General features: G+C 44.3%; 1 long non-coding RNA gene across 1 annotated transcript in view; it reads right to left on the reverse strand.

Moving 5' to 3' along the window:
• Positions 1-21822, reverse strand: part of LOC126506024 (uncharacterized) — a 77012-nt gene that overhangs the window by 9146 nt on the left and 46044 nt on the right. The gene's annotated exons all lie outside the window — the stretch shown is intronic.

The following is a 21822-nucleotide window of genomic DNA, read 5'->3' on the forward strand; positions in this document are numbered from 1 at the left end:
CCCCCGTCTTCGCCAGCCTCCCTATCAGTCTTGAGGACTGCTGTCTGCTGAAATAGAAATCCTATCTCACTGTCTGTCTGTAGAAATAGTAAGTGCCTTCCAAGACAAAACAACAAATGCTAACGACAAGGAGCACTGAGAGTGAACTGTCGGCATCTGCGGAGCTCTAAGGACTAATCTATCATTTAAAGATAATGACATCTTGGACACAAAAATCACTACTTTGCGACAGAAATATGTGATAGCCAATGTGCCTCCGTAAACATATGTTTTGAGCATCAAATGCTGTTTATTTCATTAAGTCACTGTGACCCAGGGTTTGAAATCACTATACCGTGGCATTGCAGTGCCTTTTTCTAAACAAAAGTGTTCCCACGAGTGTTTACTTTTGTTCTTTATTGTCCCCTCTATCCCGTTTCCCCTTTCTTCGCCAATTATCCATGACAATAAGATTTGTCTGATGGTATCATTTTGTCATCCAGGTACTCATTCAAAAAATCTTACAACTAACTTTGGAAGATGAGATCAAAGACGCAGCCCTTCCCTTGGGGATGGCATGAAACTCTGTCTGAAATAAGGTAATAGCTGCTTTGGCAAGCTCAAAGGCTTCAACAAGTAGTAATTCCTGCATCTGTGTGTGGTTGGGATCCTCCCAAGGTGTTGTCTGGCAGCCAGAGTCTGAAACTGAAAATAAAACCTCCCTGTCAACAAAGGTAGGTCTCCAGGGATCCATGAAGCGCAGACATGCACTCAGGCTGACAGGCAGCTTCATGGGAGAGAGGGGACTCCAGGAGAAAGTCGTGTTTCAGAGTTTACCTCCCAGGAAAGCTAAAGCCGTGTTTTCTCAATAACATTTCTCAAGTGCTTCCTCGGAAAATAACAACATACACACACATGCGCGTACACACGCACACCATACATTTTCATAACAATGACAAAAAGTAGTCAGGTTCGGGTTTCACCCGAGTCACCAGATAAACAGCTGACGAAGGGCACAGTGTGTAAGCTTCCCTTCGGCCTGATTAAAGGCTCACGGCACTTTTCCTAAAATCTCCGTGTTATGACACACTCTCTGGCAAACCCCGAACCCTGTCATTACTCTGCTTAGTTCAACAACACTCAGAAACTGTGGTCCCCGGGGATGCTGTCATCTTCTACAAAGGCCACATCGTGTCTCTAATTCTTGCTCCTCGCGGTTCATTTTATATGCTCTGCGTGTGCATGTTTGACTTTCAGGACATGACTCATGCCTTTTAAGTTGCTCGTCGAGCCTGCAGACGGGGAGAAGGAGTGATGAGTTCGCTGATTGGAAGTGAAAGAAAGTGTCCTTCCTTCCCTGGACACTCTGATCTGTTTTAGAGTGTGCACTAAGTGACTTCCTGGCTCACCACGACCATTGTGATGTGACATCTGAGAAGGGATGGGGGGTGTCCCCCTTGCATTCTTTTTAGACAGCTCATCACTTTCATTTCTGACAGCAATAACCCCCTCATTCTTCCAGTAGAACAGTAGAGCCGCATAGGGTGTCCTCGCAGGATGACAAGCTTGGCTAGAGTTGAGACTGGGGGGGCAGGCACGGTGGTCCAACTTACAGATTCAGGTAAGTAACTTATACAAAGCAGCACTTTTAAGTCTGCTGTATGGGTCTGTTATCTGTGGAAACTGGAATGGGCTTCAGGACGTAAGTCTTCTATCTATCTATCTATCTATCTATCTATCTATCTATCTATCTATCTATCTTGCATTTCAAAGAAAATGAAGTCGTGTCTCCTTCTCTCTCTCTTTCTCTCTGTGTCTGTGTGTCTGTCTGCTTGTTTTTTTTTTTTTTTCAAGACAGAGTTTCTCTGCTTAGCCCTGAATGTCCTGGAACTCACTCTGTAGACCAGGCTGGCCTCAAACTTAGAGATGTGCCTGCCTCTGCCTCTCAAGTGCCAGGATTAAAATCCTGGGCCATACCCAGTGTCATGTCATTCTCCTGATTGACTTGAGAAGCCTCCTTCACTGAAAGAACACCTGGTCAAAGAGGAACCCCCCAGCTTGGGGTTTAGGGCACAGAGGAAATCTGTTTGACTTCAAGCAGGAGTTTGGGATGTGGAGTACATAAAGCAGACAGAAATCAGGGGAGAAATGTCTTTGGAGTAAAACTCTGAGTCGCCTCTGTAAGAGTAATCACAGCCGCTCTAAGCAAGAATTATCTTACCTTATAATAGCTTAGAGCTGGCCTGGTGGCTACAACATGAAGTCTGTCACACTGAAATGTCCCCTGTTTGAATCTTTTAGGACAAACAGTGTAGCATGTTTGAAGACAGTGAAGACCAAGTCTCTCTGGACTGTAAGAAACAGAAATGCAGGACTGAAGAGAAGGCTCAGCAGGTGGGAGCACTTACTGATCTGACAGACAGAAGAGTTCTGTTCCCAGCACCCACAGCCATCTGGAACTCCAGATTCGGGGGTCTGGTGCTATCATCTGATCTCAGTGAGCCCCTGCACACGTGTGGCGCACAGAAATTGATGCAAGCATACACATGAAAATAAATAAAACTAGAAAAAAAAACAGAAAAGAAATGAAATGAAGTAGAAACTCAAGAACAGAAATGATAAGAACTTGTGTAGCCTTTGGAAACCTGGGAAACTTGTAGACGTCTTAAGACTTTGCGTGTGAAACTAGGATCTGGGATCTCTGAGCCCAAATCTTTGTGACAGAATTCTAGCTATACTTTGATTATACTTTTCCTTCTATCAACATTCACACGTCATTCAGGCATTTCCTTTTTTATCCCTCCAAGACAGAGTTTCTCTAAGTAGCTTTGGAGCCTGTCCTGAAACTTGCTCTGTAGACCAGGCTGGCCTTGAACTCACAGAGAACTGCCTGCCGCTGGGATTAAAGGCATGTATTACCACCTCCCAGCCCATTCATGCATTTCTTATGTGTCTATCTTGTGTATGTGAGTGTGTGCCTATGCACATGTGTGTGTATGTGTGTGTAAACACTATGAGAGAGAATATTTGAGAAAATATCCAGTCCACATGGGCACTCCTGACTCTTTTCATCTTTCTATTTATTTCCCTGACTGAAAAAAGAAGGTAGATTTAAGCAAATCTGCTGAGCTCTTGGTGAAAACCCTGGAGTCTTGCAGAAAATTTCTGCACTGTCATTGACGTCTTTGATGCTCTGGGGCGGAATCTTCTTACCTCATCACGATCACAATGCTCTTTGTTCTTTTATTATTTTGACCCATGGTTTTACACTTTCCGAATGAGTTTTATATCCATTATGTCATTTCAGAATGAGGATAGTCTTGTGAGCTATATTATTATAAATCAGTCTCTCTCTACAGAACTACAACAGACGCCCCAGGGTCCTCGGCAGGAGAGAAAATCTAGTAGCTTTATGGCCTTCCCAGAAATGATCTCCAGTGTTTATGACATGACCAGTCATTGCAGGTGACTAAAAGAAGGAATTCAGAAAAACAAAATCGGTGACCTCTAAGACGGACATATGCCGACGGCCTTGCTTGAAACAGGAGTGGAAATGAGCAATGCTTTTCTGTAACGCTCCTTTTCTTATTCTGAGTCTATTGGGATACATGGTTTTGACTCCTTCGGAACCGACACAGTATATGCCTCTCCACGCAATCTCTAGGATTATACTGCAACAAGATAGGATGGAGAGATGGTCTCTCCTTTAGGCTTAGAGCTCTTTCTCTGAAAAACAGAGAGAAGGCAAAAGTCTTCGAGAAGGAAGATGCCCAATGCTTTCCTGTATACTACATTGTTTCCTATTGCTTCCCACAGTGTTCTCCTGTGCTCCCTAGCCAATCAGATTCATGTGCCAAATTTGCCAGACATTGCATAACCAAATAAGTCATTTCTCTTCCTCAAGGACTTCCGTGACCACTGAATGTAGTAAAAATACATACATGAAGTGATGTTATAGATAATATATAGTCATGTATAACACAGTTTTAATAGATGGCATCAACTTTTCTGTGTTTAAGATCTACAGTAGAAAAGCTGATTGGTGTGTCTTTTCAAATGGCTACCTATCTCTGCCATATAGTGCTTCAAATGCCTAGGCATAGGGGGGTAAAAGTAAAAGGCATATGCTGGCTTTATTTCAGTGCCGGGAAGCGAACCCAGGACCTCATGTATGCTAAGCATGAACTTTGCCACTGAGCTATACCTCAAGCCAGAGTGTAACTCTTGAATAAGGAAAACAAGTATCGATTTCAGGAAGTGAGATGAGCCAGGCTTGAGAGGAGAGAGCAATGTATGAAACGTAGCGACTTCCTTCTAGTTCACGATGTATATGGCAGACAGAAGAGCCCCTTCTCCTAAAGGTAACATCACCCTCTCTGGATAAAAACAGAGCAAGCATGCGAACAAACACAGACACTGAGTTTTTGATGATCATTGTATTGTTGGGTTTTCCATATGCTTTCTTAACCTCATCTGGAAAAGCTTTTCTATCACCATCCCACCTATAATCTCCGCAATATTTGATTTTACTTTTGTCCCCAGGTGCCCACGGAGGCTAGAGAGCATCCGAACTCTTGGAACTGGAGTCTCATTGCTGTGAGCTGCCTGGTACGGGTGCAGGGGCTTGGGCAGGAGTCCTCTGCAGGAGCAGCAGGACCTTTTAATCACGGAGCCATCTTTCCAGCCCCTAAAGCTATTTTAACCAAAGTTGCCTTGGGCCATCTCAGTACTGAATTTCTAATTCTGTTTCCGCGTCCCTCAGCCCGCTAGCAACATTTGATGCGGTTGCCACTCTCTTCTCCCCGTCCACTTTCTTTCCAGAGCTCAGCAAACGTCTCCCACGACCTGCCTGACACCCCCTCTGTATCTTTCCCAGGTTTCCCGTCCTCTTCTTTACTTCTTCGTGCTGGAGTGCCCCAGAGATGATCCTTGAATCTCGTCTCCGCTTCCCACCACCACTTCTGTAAGGTTTCTGCTCTCTTAGACTTAAATCCCATCTGTATCAAACAACTCCTGAAGCTGATCTCTACCAAAATGCTTTGCAAACCTCAGACTCAGTTCCTCTACTCCATCTGTCTAGTCCACCCCTTGTCCTCTTTGCATATTGAATTTCCCGAAAAACTTTATTCTGTTCTTTTTGTAGCCTTTTCCATCTCTGCTGCTGGCAATACCATTCGTCAAGAATCTCCCACCAGGACGTTAGCATCGGTCTCGGTCTCTGCAGTCACAGGCCATGGCTGTTCTCCTTACATGTCCAAACTGCAGCCGGTTTGCTCTAGAATCACAATTCCCCACCACTCTTGTCATAGTGAAGCTGTTTCCACACCGGCCTCCCTTTCGCTTTCCTCCCTCCCCTGTCACCTGTTTTTAGCAGTGCAACCAAAATTACGGACCTATGTATCAGACACGTCATGTCTCCCTTCTGCTTAGAGTTCCACCATGCCTCCTCAACTCACCCAGAGGCAAAGCGTTAGCTGTAACGATGGCCAACAAGTCACTACATGATTTGACTTCTGGGTACTTCTCTGAGCTCGCCTTTTATTGTCCTTCCCTGGCCTCTCACTTTACTGCCAACATTCTAGGCATGACCCCACCCTGAGAACTTTGCCCTGACTGACAAAAACTTTGCCTTTTGTGACATGCTCCAAGCATTTGTAAGTCTCTAAGAAATGCCTTGGTACCTTGTCAGAGAGTCAGGCGTTCCTAACTTTCATGCATTGATTTACCATTCCTAATCCTATGTGTTGATTGGCACATACTTTGCCCTATTGGACCTGTTCTGGTAAGAACCCAAAACTCCCTGCATATGGTTCTTGTGGCACTTTCAAAGTCTTAGTTAGGTTTCAAGATACCTGGTTAAAAATATACAGAAGAAGCTGGGCGGTGGTGGCGCACGCCTTTCATCCCAGCATTCAGGTGGCAGAGGCAGGAGGATCTCTGTGAGTTCGAGGCCAGTCTGGTCTACAGAGCAAGTTCTGGGACAGCCAGGGCTCCACAGAAAAACCCTGTCTCAAAAAAAAAAAGTATGTAGAATATATTGATAAAGAGTGAAAAATAAAACAATATATTCCATGATACTATCCCCCTCTCCAAAAATAGAAAGGGACCAAGGCAGAGAGAGCATGAGAGAGAAGGCCCTAGAAGAGTCGTGAGTTGTGCAATGGCAATTTCTTCATCTGAAAACTTAAAGGGTAAGCTATGATAACTCTGCTTCACCCATACATGAAACAGAATGAACAACATTAGGCTGGGAATCCAACAGCTAGATTCTTACTCCATCTTCCTCTCTCGGTCATTTTAAACTGTGTCCTCGCTTCCTTCTGCTTCCTAAATGGTGGAGGTGATGAAAATTCCTGGACACTAAAGGAGAGCAGTCTGTGTGTCCATACGACAGCAGGTGAAATGTCCTAGAGAGGCGTTTCAGGTGCTGAGACTAAGCCCCTTCCCATCATGTCGATATGACTGTGGCAAACGTGGACTCACTTATTTCAAAAACTCAACAGAGAACTTGTAGGAATAAAGAATTAAGATGCTATCTTTCTTTCCATTATCTATGACCACATTGAAAACCGGGGAGGAAAGCAGTCCCAGCGGAGATTTGCTTCAGACCACGGGCAGAAAACTGTAATATAAAACCACAACACCAAAACAAAGGTGTTCAAGGCAGGACCGTAAAGTCTGGCCAAGCCAATCCTCTGGAGCCCACTTAGAGTTCACAGGAAAAAGAACCACGTGTCAACAGCTTCTACTGCACAACTCGAGCTAGACAGCTCAGCAAGATTCCTGTTCATATTTATTTATTTCCTCTAACGAAAGTCCTCAAGATAACCACTGACTGCTTGTCTCTACTCTCCCCAAACTTTTATGGGCCATATCACCTTGTAAATAGATAGAGACGTGGAGTATCTACAACTCACCCTTCCCCTTGTTCCCTTCCCCACCCTTCCTTCCTCCCGTTCTGCCTGCGGCGTTTCCTTCCCAACAATTGTTTGAGTGCATCCCAAGCCCTATTTACAGGATGAAGAAACCACAGTAGTGTACACTACTAGCAGGCAGACACCAAAAGCACACACTAGGTGACTGCATGTACTTGAAGGTGCAGACTCAAGTCTGATGGAGGATCAAGGAAACAGGTAACAGAGAGAAAGAGGGGTTGGGAGCAGGTACCAGGGGCCTCTGAAACACGGCTAATGCTCACTCTTCGTCGGGCACTGATACCGTTAATGACTTCTCTGTACCTTTGTCCTACACTGTTAAAAAGGCAAACTCTGAAGTGCTTTTGAGAAAACACACTTCTTACCGGCAAGCAGGAAGCTCAAGGGCACGGCATTGTTAGTTCCACCCCAGCATCAAGTGTATAGCCTAAAGCAAAATAATTGCAGGAACAAATAGACTACCACATCCTCACATGCAAAAAAGCCAGCGTAGATGCTTCCGAGTACCAAATTATCCAAATACCCTATGTGCAACATCTGAACTGCTCGTATTGCTATGGTATTCAACTCCTACTAAAAGATCCAAGGTATGCAACCTTTGAGTGTGATTAGCATTTGAAATTTGGCAATGCCGAGCGTGGTTTGGGAGCAGAGGGGAAACTGCATGCTAAAGGAGCTTCTGAGACATTGCTCTGAACAAAAGCCCATCTGTCAACAAATTGTAATATAGAGCCTGTCTTTCTGCATAGATTCTGAGCAGTGAGTTATAGGGGTTGCCTCTGGGGGAACCAAAGAGACCAATGCAGGTGACGAGCCCTAAGACCAAGCTCATCAAATAGGTAATTTCATACACTCCCCTTTTTCCCAGAGGAGATGAACGAAGGCCAAAATGTCTGAATCTGGGTTGTGAATTTCTCTGAGAAGAAATCATCTGGAGTATGGGCTAAGCCTCTCTACTCCCACGTATAAATACCGGGTTATAATTAATAAACTAAAACATGTGTTTTGGTTTTGGGGGACAATAGCTCATGTTGCCCAGGCTGACCTTGACCTAGCTGTGTATTTGAGGATGATCCTGACAGTGGACTGAGATGCACTCAGGATCAGAAATCCTGATGCTCCTGAGTATTGGGATTACAGGGATCCGCCCTCATACCCGCCCCAAAGGCATCTTTCAGCAATGCAATATTTGCTAAAAGGACATTTCACAAAATATCTAAACAACAAAGAAAGGGATATCAAGAAACCTTTTGTTGAACTATATAAAATTCACTGCTGTGAAGAGACATCATGACCAAGGCAATTTAAAGAAGGAAGATGTTATTGGGGCTTATAGCTTTCAGAGCGTGAGTCAATGACCTTATGGCGGAGAACATGGTAGTAGGCAGGCAGGTTTGGCCTTGGAACAGTAGCTGAGAGCTTGCATCTGTATCCCTCCTCCAGCAAGGTCACACCTCCTACTCCTTCCCAAACAGTTCTACCAATTGAGGGCTAAGTATTCAAATACATGATTCTTATTCAAACTGCCACACTGCTTCTTAGCCTTGTTGGCCCATGAATTATTAGCTTTGTATAGTTCAAGATGTTATCAAAAGGAGAAGTACAAGGTTGGCTTTCTTCCGATTGTTTAATAGTCAGGGTTTGCCAAAGGCCCTGAATTGCAACAGGATTTGTGGGTAATGGGTCATTCCTCAGGTAATCCGTCCCCTCATTTGTGCCATAGACATTCACTAGCAAGCACAGGTTACCCATGGCTATAGGTCCATTCAAAGAAGCTTTTCTTAAATGTGAACTTTGAAGTGGGTAGAATGCCCTCAAGTATGAATGATGTTTTCGAAGTAAATGTTAGGAGCTTCCTCTGCATTCACCTTTAAGTTAATATTACTACTACACTGAAAAAAAAAAAGAACAGGAAGTGGCTTTCCTCCTCCAGGAAGTGCCTCCACAGTGTTCCTCACGGGTAAACAGCCACTGTTTTGGTGCAATTGCTTTCTATATCCATTCATGAAGCTGGAAGACATGATGGAGTCTTCCTCACCTGTCCGTTGTCTCTGTCAATTCTTTTTTTTATATTTATTTATTTTATTTATTATGTATACAATATTCTGTCTGTGTGTATGCCTGCAGGCCAGAAGAGGGCACCAGACCTCATTACAGATGGTTGTGAGCCACCATGTGGTTGCTGGGAATTGAACTCAGGACCTTTGGCAGAGCAGGCAATGCTCTTAACCTCTGAGCCATCTCTCCAGCCCCCATCTCTGTCAATTCTTGCCCCTTTTGGAAGTTGCTTGATTGCACTTCCTGTTTACTTAGGTAATATTATTTCCCTTCTCTGGTCTTTGATGGGGTTGAAGACTAGATAGTCATAGTTACTTTCCTCTCATGACTTAGCCAAGCCATTTTTAATAGATGACTTGGACTCCTTAGGATAGACTAACTATTGAAACATTTAGCATATGTTTCTTGTTTGATGTTGTTGATGCTGGTTGTAATTCGAATTTTTATGTATGTTTTTGCCTCCTCTTTTCCATGGACAATACTCGATATTGGTCTTGTTGTATATAGTTTTGTATTAGGCTTAGAACTCTCTTATTTAGACAAAAGGGGGAGGTGTTGTGGGAACTCCTTCAGCCAACAGCCTTTAAGATACAGGCACACTTTAACCCACTGTCATCAGCATAAATGACAGCTTTCAACAAAATAAATGTATTTATGCTTAAGGCTTCTTAAGTTACATAAATGAATCATAACATCCATGTTGTTCATCTGCTTTCTCCAGTGGATGACTGACAGGCAAACCCTCCCATGGCTCAAGGACAGAGAAGCCTCCTGAAGTGTTTTAGGAGTGCCCAGGAGGAGACAGGAAGTCCCACTGGTCTGCTGTACCACACATTAGGTGGTCACATTATGAGTGTGGTGTTAGTCTCTGAAAGTAGCTAAGAAGAGAGGAGAAAAAGCCTGTGGAGAATGCCATCCCTGTATGTGTCCCAGCTTTTTCAATTAGTCTCTCCAGCTCGTCCCGATCCCAAGTGCTGATAAAGCAATTGTGCTGACACAGAGACACAGTGTTTAGGGACAATCTGTTTCATTACAGGGTGCCCCAATTTTTAGAAAATTAATCCCTAAATTGATTCAATATGAACACTTTGATTTTAAAATGTTGGTAATAATTTATTATTTTGAAGTCAGTAAAGACAAGGAACAAACAGAACAATCTACTTCCAAATTCATATGACATTTCCAAATGAAATATTTGGCATATATTCTTATCCTTGGTGTCCTTTTTTGTTTGTTTGTTTGTTTTTTGGTTTGAGACAAGATTTCTCTACAGAGCCCTGGCTGTTCTGCACCTCACTTTATAGACCAGGCTACCCTGGAACTCGCAGAGATCTGCCTGCCTTTACCTCCCACAGTGCTGGGATTAAAGGTGCATGACAATGCACCTGGTTTAACTGATAGATTTTCTAGCAAACACAAAGGTGCAACAGGCATGGTGGTGCATGCCTTTGATCTCAGCACTTGGGAGGCGAAGGCAGGAAGATCTCCTTCAGTTCAAGGGTAGCCTGGTCTACAAAGTTAGTTCCGGGACAACCAGAGCTGTTACACAGAGAAGCCCTGTCTCAAAAAACAAAACCCCAAAACAAACAGACAAAAACCAGCAATAACAAAAAAAAGAGCAAAGGCCCAAGCTTAGGATATAGTTTGATGATAATAAAGCATTTGCCACACACCCATGCAAGTTTCTCAGTTTAATACTCAACATTAGAAGAAAAGGTAGGGAGAGAGAGGGAGGGATGAGATGCCCAATTAAATCTCAAATTGAATTTTGAACAAGCAATGAATAACTTTTAATATGTCTGCCTGTGAAATATCTACTATATAATTACAGTTCAAAGTACTCATTGTTGATAAGGAATTTAAATTTAACTACATCTCCTGTATCATCTGGTAACCTGACTCCTAGCTAAAAATGCTCTCTTCCTATGGTCATTTCTCATTTGCTTTTCCTGCCATGTGCTGCAAGACTGGGCTCGCCCATAAACCCTGGCACAGAGCTCCACAGAGGACCAGAGCTCCACTGCCCCTTCAGCATCGCCAGCCACTTCTACGCCACCCGTGATGATTTTGCCCATCGCAGAACTGTGGATAACAAAGAACTCATGTATTTAAATCTTACAGTACCAGAGAAAGAGAGGGCAGTTCCCAAATGAAAAAGCAATAGACAGCTCTGCTATCTTTTTGTGATTGGGTCACCAGGAAACAGCTGATCAGCACTGCCCTGCTACCTTCCTCCACCACTGGACCCTTGATTCAAAAGCAATCAGCTCCCGGAGGCTGGATGGTTTCAACTTAAGCACTCTGCACGCTCTAATAATAACACAAAGGATAATGCCACTGGTGCTTTCCTTAGTAAAAACACTATATTTTTATTCTTTAATCTGCACCGTAAAATATTTGTTATTCAAATATTTATTTATCTTAGCTCTGCCAAGTAGTGGTTTATCTTCAAGCTTCCGAGGTAGCCCCGGCAGGGAGATTTCCATCTAACACGTCATATTGCTGCTCAGTTAATTATTCACCAACCGAACCCTCTGAGCCAGGGTGCAAGCAATGGATCCATTTATTTTGATACTTTTAACTAGCAGTCTGGATTGGAGGTGCTGCTAATCAACCGAGCCCAACTGGCTGCTAATGAGGGGAAACATAAACAGTCATAGGACGTAGATTTGGCTTCTGTCTGTAACTCCTACAAAGCAGTGATTAAGGGAGAAGTGTGGAGGAATGGGGAGACAGAAAGGACACAGCAAAGCCGGAAGAGAAGAGCAGTGATGGGCATTGATCGCTTTGTAGTCTGGTTCCTCTCACCAAACTCAGTGCGTTTTTACTGGTTATCATTTTCATAAGGAGCCCTAATTGGATAGTCATAACGCATTCATCATTCTGTAATCACCTTTTTCATTTAACGATATATCCTGACGATTTTCCATGTCAGCACTTGAATCTTTGCCTCGCTGGTTTTATGTCATTGCAAACATATACAGTTTATTTAGTCCCTAATAAGATTTTGCCTTCTTTATTATAATTACAAACAATTCTGCACTTAATATTCTTATTTATTCATACGCATAACCAAAAGTTTTTAAAGTGTAGTTGATGGATAGGAGTATTTGTTTAAAAACATGAAGGGCTGGAGAAATAGCTCAGCAGTTACAAGCACTTGCTACTCTTGCAGAGGACCCAGGTTCAATTTCCAGAACCCATGTGGTGACTAACAATTTTCTGTAACTCCAGCTCCATAGGATCCACCCTCTGCCAGCCATGTAAACATGGTGTACATAAATACATGCAGACAAAATAGTCATATATAGAATTTTTTTTTAATTTTTGGTTTTTCAAGACAGGGTTTCTCTGTGTAATATGTCCTGGAACTCACTTTGTAGACCAGGCTGGCCTCGAACTCACAGAGATCTACCTGCCTCTGCCTCCCAAGTGCTGGGATTAGAGGCAAGCACCACCACCACTGCCTGGTGACATACACACACACACAAACACACACACACACACACATATCAACCCTCATCAGAGGGCAATTAACACAGAGACCCACAATGGTCAATGTGCTGAAAATAAGGGCACAGAGTTCTCAGCCCTCAGTGGGATGCCTACAGCATGCCCCTCTCCAGACGACTTGGAATGTATGCAGAAGAGAGGTCAGTAAGTGGATGACTTCACGGAAACAGTTGTGTTTTCCCAACACAACAAGGCAGGTGCACGCAAAGTCACATTGCACACTCCCGGTAGTTATCCGGGAGTGTCATTCTGACCTTTATCAATGAGATCTGAGCCTTTCCTAGGCTATGGCTGTTAAATTTGTCCATTTGCTATTAGAGATAAATGAAGGAATTTCCAGACCACCCCAGTGCGGGACAGCAGCCCTGCCTCTGTGATTCATCAGGATTCCTCACTCTTGCTAGAAAGGGTGCCTGGTAGACCTTGGCATGAGTAAATGGCAATAGTGTCATTAGAATTAGTAAGACCCCTGCTGAGTTTCCTGGAGGAAATGTTCCACCTGGAAACTAAGACCTTCCAATCCCAGACACCTGAAAGTATAGTAAAAATAATACATAAACTCTTGATAGGATGATATGGTTTGACATAAGCAGGGTCAGGTCTGTTTCTATTCCTTAGTTCCCAGATTCCTAATGCTACTATGTAGAAACTGTCCATAAAATCGTTACTGACTGGGGATGGACACTGTGTCCTGGAGGATGATATCCATCTGTAAGCTATGTCCTCACTGGTTATTAAAACATTGTTTCACCCCCTTATCAGATTTCATCATCTGGGTGTTGCATTATGTAATAAGGCCAACGGGGACTATGATCATGGGCCTGTGCTAACCTCCTTGGCTTTCCCAGCATTCCTCACTCCAGTATGATGCTAACTCGGCTCCTGGTGTCAGGGAGCCAGGCCCTCTGCAGCCCTTTGATTGTCATGCTGACAGATGCCTCTGGGCAAAAACCACAGTCTCGTGCCCAGTGTACATGTTGACTCAGTGAATACACATCACTGACTCTTCCAGGATGGAAGGTGTCCAATGTAATCATTTGCCACCAACTGAACGGTTGATCTCCATTGAGGACGGAGCCAAGCCAGTGGCTCCGTGTTGATTGCTGCTCCTGGATGTCTGGATATTTATCAGTAGCAAGTTAACCTTAGTGAGAAGGAGTCCATGGCATTGGGACATGCATAATTTCCCCTCTGCCACTAGGACATGAAGCTTGTAACTGGTGTCAGCTGACCAAGCCACTATGCCTACTTGGTGGTTAGTTGCTTCTTTCATGCCAGATGCTTGCTCACTGTAGCCATTACTGTTTAACACAAAGCTTGTCACACGTCACACTCCTCTGAGACAGCTTTCACATACTTCTTCCCCGACTTCTTTATTCCTAATCCTGCATTCTTTGTCCTTCAGGGTCCTCATCAGCCAAACAAGCCAACTATTATTGAACATGGGCTTCCAGGCTCTATTACTGTACACTACTCTTTATCTTCATAAACTGTATGGCCGTGTAGACTCCTCAAATAGCTTCATTGTTCTTTTCAGGGTTATGCCTAAGTGGAGCTCTACTAAAGCAGGTCATTTTCAACTTATTCCCATATAAAAGTCAACTCATCTGCAAACCAAATGAGGTCTTTAACTCCTTCATCAACTGGTCAGAGAAGCCTCCTACCCACATTCAGTCATAGGTGTGACCTGAGGGATGTGTGCCGGCTGCATGAATGGCAGGTAAATGGCCTATGTCACTTGCTCACGCTGTTCCCTGTGTCCTTGATGTTGCCTGTACCCAACCTCAGATGCTGCTCTTTCATCTTGCTATGAAGATGATTTTTATGATCTGCTGGCTCTCATCATAAGAAACAAGATGATGAGGAGTAGATTAAAAGGCAAAGAAAGATGTCCAGGTTGCCCCTACACCCTATCCAGCACAAGGGCAGAGCCAAGGAGGGGCAGCCGAACTGGTGTTCCCAGTAGATAGCTTCACAGTCATTCCTCCCCAATAACCCAGTTAGCAAAAGTCGACTTCTCAGGAGTAGAGTGAGTAACTGGGCAGACAGAAGTCAGCCATGTACTTAAGGAAAATTCTCTTTTTCCCATTGGAAAGCCGAAAGAGGACCAAAGCATTTCTGCTCTAATAAGCAAGCCGAGCTGGATCCTCCGGGTTCGGGAGAAGAAAGAGCAGTCAGCGAGGAGCGGGACATATTAAGACCATGAATGTCCCATGGCTGTCCAGCTCCTGGGCTGTCCGCCAAAACTTCCTGTGAAGGCCAGAATATTCTACAGTTTCCACTGGCTACATGAGACCCATGGGGCAGGGAAACTGAGTTGTCTATCTTAGTGTATCTTCATTAATTTACATGTAAATGGCCGCAGGTGACTTGTAGAGCCTGAGCCCCACAGAGACCAGGTAGTGTGCAGGCCTTGATCCTAGGGATGAATACCACCCAGGCAGGCCCCCTGAGTTAACGACAGCATCAGGCACTTGGAAAAAGTGAAAACACCCACTGGATGTGTGATGGAGGAAGGACATTGGTTAATTATAATAAAGAAACTGCCTTGGCCCATTTTATTGGATAGAAAATTAGGTAGAAGAGAATTCTGGGAGAAAGAAGCTGAGTCAGAGAGTCGCCATGATTCTCCCGCTCCAGACAGACGCAGGTTAAGATCCTCCCTGGTAAGCCAGCTTGTGGGCTACACAGAATATTAGAAATGGGTTAGAACAATATGTAAGAGCTAGCCAATAAGAAGCTGGACCTAGTCGGGCCAGGCAGTGTTTGAAAGAATACAGTTTCTGTGTAATTATTTCGGGCATAGGCTAGCCATGTAGGCGGCCAGGTGCCGGGGACGCAGCCCTGCCGCTCCTATTTCAACAGATGTGGTTCAGGCTTTGAACCCCCAAGCTTAGGTCAGCACTCACCAGGTGTTTAGTCCCCAGGAAAACTGAGATTCAACGAAGAACAATGGTTTATGGAATCATTGTAGCTATTAACAACGGAGCATCCTGTCCACGTGGCCATTGTGGTCATCCATTAACACCGCCTCTGATCTCCCGCACAAAGCTCAGCTTCCTAACTTCACCTTTTCCCTCCTGCAATTCCAGAGCTAATCCCCAAAGGAGCACCCCCAGCGCTGTCCCACTGTGAAACGCAGCGAAGGTTAACAGCCCCTCCTGGGCTGGAGATTCACATGTATTGGCCTTTGAGAACTGAAGGCGTGGATGACCCAGTGTCAACATGGAGGCTGCTCTAATTACTTCTTAGGGCATGGAAAATGGAATCTGTTCTATAACCTCATAAATACAGCATTTCCTTCCACCCCGTCTCTAACCACCCCACTGACAAAACCACCTAATAAAAATCAGCAGCCTTGTTACATTGCTGGAAGTGAAATTCTCACCTTATTTTTTGCTGTCAGTTCCCAGGAGTAAAAGTCTAAGGGGAGGCTGAAATTATCAGCGAAGAGCCCTTGTCCGGGAATTACGTAATTCCCACAAGGCAAGCTGCCAGAAGCCAACTTTGGCAGCTCATCAGGGTTTGCTGGGAGCTGACTTCTCTTGTTTGTTTGGCTTTTGAGCAAGTTGCTTTTGTTTTGGTTTGGGATGCTGGGAGTGATGTTTTGAGCTGAGCGAGTATTCTCTGGTCTGGGCCCTTGCCTATTACTGCAGACAGGAGCAGGAGAGCCTTTGTTTGTGATTAGTAATGACCTTGTTATTGGTGTGGCAGGAGGTGTGGGCAAGTTCAGAGGCTCGAATTTTAATCTCCTTCCACGATGGGCCCTTTTGACGAATTTATGTTCTAATTTTTTTAGCCACGTCTTAGCACCACACATCATATCAATAAAGCAATACATAAACAAAATTCATGAACCTGGCCTAGGGATTTGAAGCAGAGAAGCCTTGCTGAGTCTCAGGGATGGGGTTTAACATCAGAGCCTCTCATCTTTTTATTTATTATTGCCTATGCAGAACCTTGTAATGAAGGAGCAAAGTAGGTCACTCCCAGCGGCACCAGACTAGAACGCAGCCGAGTGGCTATGAAGGAAACTCCATAGTTTATCATGGCCCCTGGGAGGGGGGGTCACTATGACAGCCTTTCTTTTTGCTGACAATCCTGGACATCAAAGTCCTGTGTGTGGACTGACTCGCCCACCCTTGTCAAAGCATCAGTAAGAAGGTGGCAGTCCCAAGCGTCTCGGGCAGAAAATGGTGTGTGGGTATGAAAATTAAAAGTTCTGGGAATCTTGTGGCCCCAGACTGATGGTATTCCTATGCCACTCTCTGCTCTTTCTTGGGATTTTATTTTCTTAGGAGAGATTAATAAGATAGCACCGGTTAGCTCCTTCTGATCTCCGTAAAGTCACTTTGTACTCTTTAAAGGAAAAACAAAACACAGAGTTCAATGGCCTTTCTTCGTATTTAAATCACTTTACCAGTTTCCAAGTTCTGAAAAACAGAAGAAAAAAAAAAAAACAAGTTCTGACAATTTACCATCTTAAAGTGAATCCAAGTCAGTTCCCTGGAGAGAGGGGAAAGTGATGATCACAGTCGAGATTTCTTCAAAGACAAATATACTGAATGAAGACTTGGAACAAGGAAAAAGGAAAGATTGTGTCCTAAGCAGGCTGCCTTTGGTCAACAATTGTAAATTCCCTTCTCATTGTTTCTTTTCCCACCTCTATTCAGAAGGCCACCTGGGGGGCAAATCATCCTAAATTGATGCTCAGGAAAAAAAAATATGAACAGAGTGTTTCCTGGGAGCTTATTATCCTGCTACCTTTGCTTGGCATTCCTCCCACAGGCAGGCTGGGCTGAAAGCTGCACCCTCTCCAGAAGGCAGATGCCCCACAGCTGATGTCTTGCCAGCACCTCCTCTCCATGTTCCTGGTAGCAGCCATGACATCAGATAGTGTTTATATAGCGCTCACACATTGGGTGTCCCCATTCTCGACACCACATCGAGACCCCTGGCTTTTCTTCTATTGTCACACCAGGCTGAAAATATCCTCAGAGTTGAAAGTGGAGCAGCAGGACGGGTGCCTAGGAACAGCGGAGCACCCCTCAGCGTTTTGCTTTCCTGTGGCAAGGGAAGCCCTGCCCCCACTTCATGGGGCTTCCTCTTTAGAACCCAGGGTGGAGCTTCCCAGAAACTCTGGAGGGAAGGCATAGTGTAATAAATAACCCCTGGCTAAGCCAGGCAGAGGTCTTCAGCACAGCTCTGAACTATCTCCTCTCACACAGTTCACTTAGATAACAATACCTAGTTCACAGAACTGCTACAACAAAGCTCAAATCAGATGATAGATAAAAAGCTTGGCATTCGTCCCACAAGGCAGGCTGGGCTGAGAGTTGCATCCTCTCCAGAAAGCTGATGCCCCGCTGCTGGGACATGGCAGTACATTGGCTCAGGCCTGCAATCCCAGCATCTGCAGAAGAATGGACACTGGAGGATGAAGAGCTCGAGCCCAGCCTCAGCTATACAGTGAGTTCAAAGCCAACATGGGCTACTTTAGACCCTATCTCAACAACACACAATAGCAGTAACACTAACAATAATAAAGGCTCCTAACCTCGGGTGATAGAAGCATCAACAAATACTGAAGTTTTGTCTTGTTTTTATTCTCTTGAATGAGTTTCTCAATGAGTAAATTGCATGCACTATGTTTATTTCTCTCACATATATAAAAAATGACAAGATAGGAGGATTCAGTGAGACAGGTTCCCATCCAACTTTGCACAGGAGGCACTCAAGTTTCCTGAGCTGCCCTTGTTCTCAATACAAAATAAAGAAAGATGCAGGATTTTGAAAATTAGATGAAAAATGAAGTGGTGTACGATTAAGGACAAGAAAGGAAATTGGGGACAAGGAGTCGGCCCTCAAAGCAGCCTGGGAGATCTGATCACTCTAAAATGCATAGAAGAGCAAGAGGGTGCAGAGAGGAGATGGTGGTGCAAGCCTTTAATCACAGTAATCACAGAGGCAGAGCCAGGCGGATCTCTGTGAGTTTAAGGACAGCCTGATCTACAGAGTGATTTCTAGGAAAGTCTAGGTTCTGCAGAGAAACCTTGTCTCAAACAAGCAAACAAACAAACAAAGCAAGAAGGCTGTCTTTGAGAGAACTAGAATGTAATTATCTTCTGACCCTTTAGAATACCCAGGGACACACGAGATAAGACACACAATTCAGCCAATGTAGACTATACTAGGAAACGGTTGATAACACCAGCTACACTATACAAACACTCAGAGGAGGCTGCAGATGATGCTTCCTAGGGTTCTGGCATGCTTGCTTAGTGGGGCCGCAGTGGAGAGGAGTAGGGAGGCAGGAGAGCCTCCTGTAGATCACAACACACAAGGCCTTTCCTGTGGGGTTGTGGATGCATCTACAAAATACATCTAAGTATAGATTGGAAATACTTTAAGGGACATCAATTTCAAACTATGTCTTTTTAATAGACAGAGAGCCCACCTTGAGTGACAGGCAGATGTCCACCCCTACCTGGTTCCCTTTCACCAGAGAAACTGACCCTTGGGACACCAGGACTGTGAAGGAGGTATCACGCAGAATGGATCAGATGTCTTTTTCAGTAAGTATTTTCTTCATCTAGAGTCTAGAAAACACCTGGCTGGCAGTCAGAGGCAGGGTGGTCCTGGAGAACCGCCAGAGACCCACCCATTCAGTGCCCAGCACAGAATCTAAGCAGCAAAATTCTTCACATTTCTGAAAAAGGTGTTGGCTTTCAAATCAAATTCAACTTAATTTCCCTTTGAGATAGTTGAACGTTGCCTCTTCTTTGAGGCCTCTGGCTCTTTCCCCCAGTCCAGATATCATAGGTATAATGACTGGAGGTGGAGGAACGAAGGCAACTCATTTATCCTGAAAAACCGTCCTACACTCCCTAACAAATTCTTGGCTTTAAATTCAGCCAGGAGCACATGAAATGAAGCCAAAAGTCTTTTGCTTACAGGTGAGAAAGAGAGAGAGAGAGAGAGAGAGAGAGAGAGAGAGAGAGAGAGAGAGAGAGAGGAAGAAATAAAGGAAAAGAAAAAAGAAAAGGAGCAAGATTAGCCTTAAAATATATGTTCTTTGCTATTAGAGCTTTCTGATTTTTCCTGGGTGGAACAGCTACGCACTAACCTACAGCGGCACTAGACTGGAAAGTGAAAAGAACATAAAGTATTATAGAAGCTGTTCCCCCAGGAGCTATGATCTGTGAGACAGAACGTTTTCTACAATTTTCTCAGATTCTCACTCCGACCAAGTCCTTTCATCTGGACCTCAGGGCCCACACTGTGCACCCACATTCCAGCTCTGTGCCAGCCAGCCATCCAGTTCTCATAGTCAGACCTCCGGGCAGGCAGAGCTCAGGGGTGACTCAGGCTGTCCAGTCTTTCTTTACTGTGTATGAACAGATGTAAATAGAAACAGCACTTTTGTTCCCGGCCGCCAGACTCAATAATCACACAAAACTATATTAATTGTAACCTTGTTAGGCTGATAGCTTAGGTGTATTCCGAGTTAGCTCTTATAATTTAAATTAACCCATTTTTACTAATCTGTGTATCACCACAAGCCTGTGGCCTACTGGTAAGATTCCTGCGTCCTTTTCCTTCGGCAACTACAGCGTCTCCTAGCTCCGTCTACTCTCTCTCTCTATCTCTTCCAGCCTGGTTATACTCTGCCCTGCCATAGGCCTAAACATTCTTTATTAACTATTGGTAATAAAACATATTCACAGCAAACAGACAGAAATCCCACATCACATGGAAGAAAAGTTGACATGGGAAAGTATCACCCTTGAGATCCTCTTCCTTCCCTCATGAGTGCGTGCAGAACTTCTCCATACAGAAAAAGAAACTGGCAGAGTTCTACTAAGTCATATTGTTCTTTACTCTTCCATCTGAAGGTACAGTCAGAATGAGTATTTTATCATTCTGCTCTTTGTTTGTTTGTTTCAAGTCAGGGATCTCACTGCACAGACCAGGCTGGTCTTGAACTCACAGAGCTCCTCCTGCCTCTGTTTCCTGAGTGCTGCCAAGTCTTTAACGCGCTCCTACGCTGTACTCATTCTGCAATTTTTTTTAAAAAAAAAATGTATTTTTAAAATTCTATTATGTGCATGTGCCTGCGTGTCTGTATGCACACAGAGAAGGCCAGAAGAGGCCATTGACTCCCCCAAAACTGGAGTTTCAGGTGACCATGAGCCATCATGTGGGTGCTAAGAACTGAACCTAGGTCTTCTGCAAGAGCAACAAGCAGAACAGAGCAAGCACGCTCAACTGTTGAGCCGGCTCCACAGCTCCTCCTTCTGTATTTTTGTCACTACGCGTCTAGTGCATGATTAGAGCGAACACGAAAAGTAGAGCAAAATCCAGAGCGAAGCTGCTTGCCGAGCGAAGTCAACTTGCAGCCTGCGCAGGGTGGAAAGACCCAAACCACTGGCACTAGATGAATTAATTTGATTTAGTGGCTGTACCAATCTGGTCTTTTAAATGGTTTCTAGCAGAATGAACCAGCACTTGGGAGAGTCGGTCTGACTGTAATTTGCTACTAATTGTAGTTTCAAATGAGCTACTCTGGGCACGGCAGATAGCAAGAAATAAGTTCAAGTATCTGCCTTCAGTATGCCCTTGGATTAAGGTGAACATCAGTTTTCTTATTACCTGGCTTTTTGGAGGGTGAATAATTTCTTTGCTATTAGTGTAGGTAACTCTACTTACCAAATTTTGGTAAGAGCCCAAATTATTGGAAAAGAAACGAATGGCTTTGGGTGGCAAAAAAACCAGAGGAGCTAATTATATACTTTACTTCCAATGTGCTTTTTCTTGGGTATCCATCTTCTGAGACATTTAATCTTCCTCTGACCACTCACTCTTTAGGCTATTGTCACAGATTTAGGTCTATGGATTGCCTTCAGCTCACTAGACCACAATCGGTTGAGTCAGAATTTAGGGGTAGTATGGGAGGAAGATGTCTTGCCTACATCAGATAGTTATATATGGTGCTGATGAGAAAGTGCTCCCTGCACTGGGGGTGAGGTAAGCAGCAGAGTGCTTCCTCAGCTTGGACAATCCCAGTTCCATCCCCAACACTGAAAAGGAGGGGGAGGCAGAGGAGGAGGAGGTGGAAGAGGAGGAAGAAGGGTAGAAAAAGAAGAGGAGAAGGAGGAGGAGAAGAGGAAGGAAGAAGGAGGAAGAGGAGAGAAGAAGAAGAAGAAGAAGAAGAAGAAGAAGAAGAAGAAGAAGAAGAAGAAGAAGGAGAAGGAGAAGGAGAAGGAGAAGGAGAAGGAGAAGGAGAAGGAGAAGAAGAGGAGGAGGAGGAGGAGGAGGAGGAGGAGGAGGAGGAGGA

This window comes from Alexandromys fortis, unplaced genomic scaffold (assembly GCF_014885135.2).
Source record: "Alexandromys fortis isolate MF-2015 unplaced genomic scaffold, M_Fortis_MF-2015_v1.1 scaffold_60, whole genome shotgun sequence".
In the NCBI taxonomy this organism is placed as follows: Eukaryota; Metazoa; Chordata; class Mammalia; order Rodentia; family Cricetidae; genus Alexandromys; species Alexandromys fortis.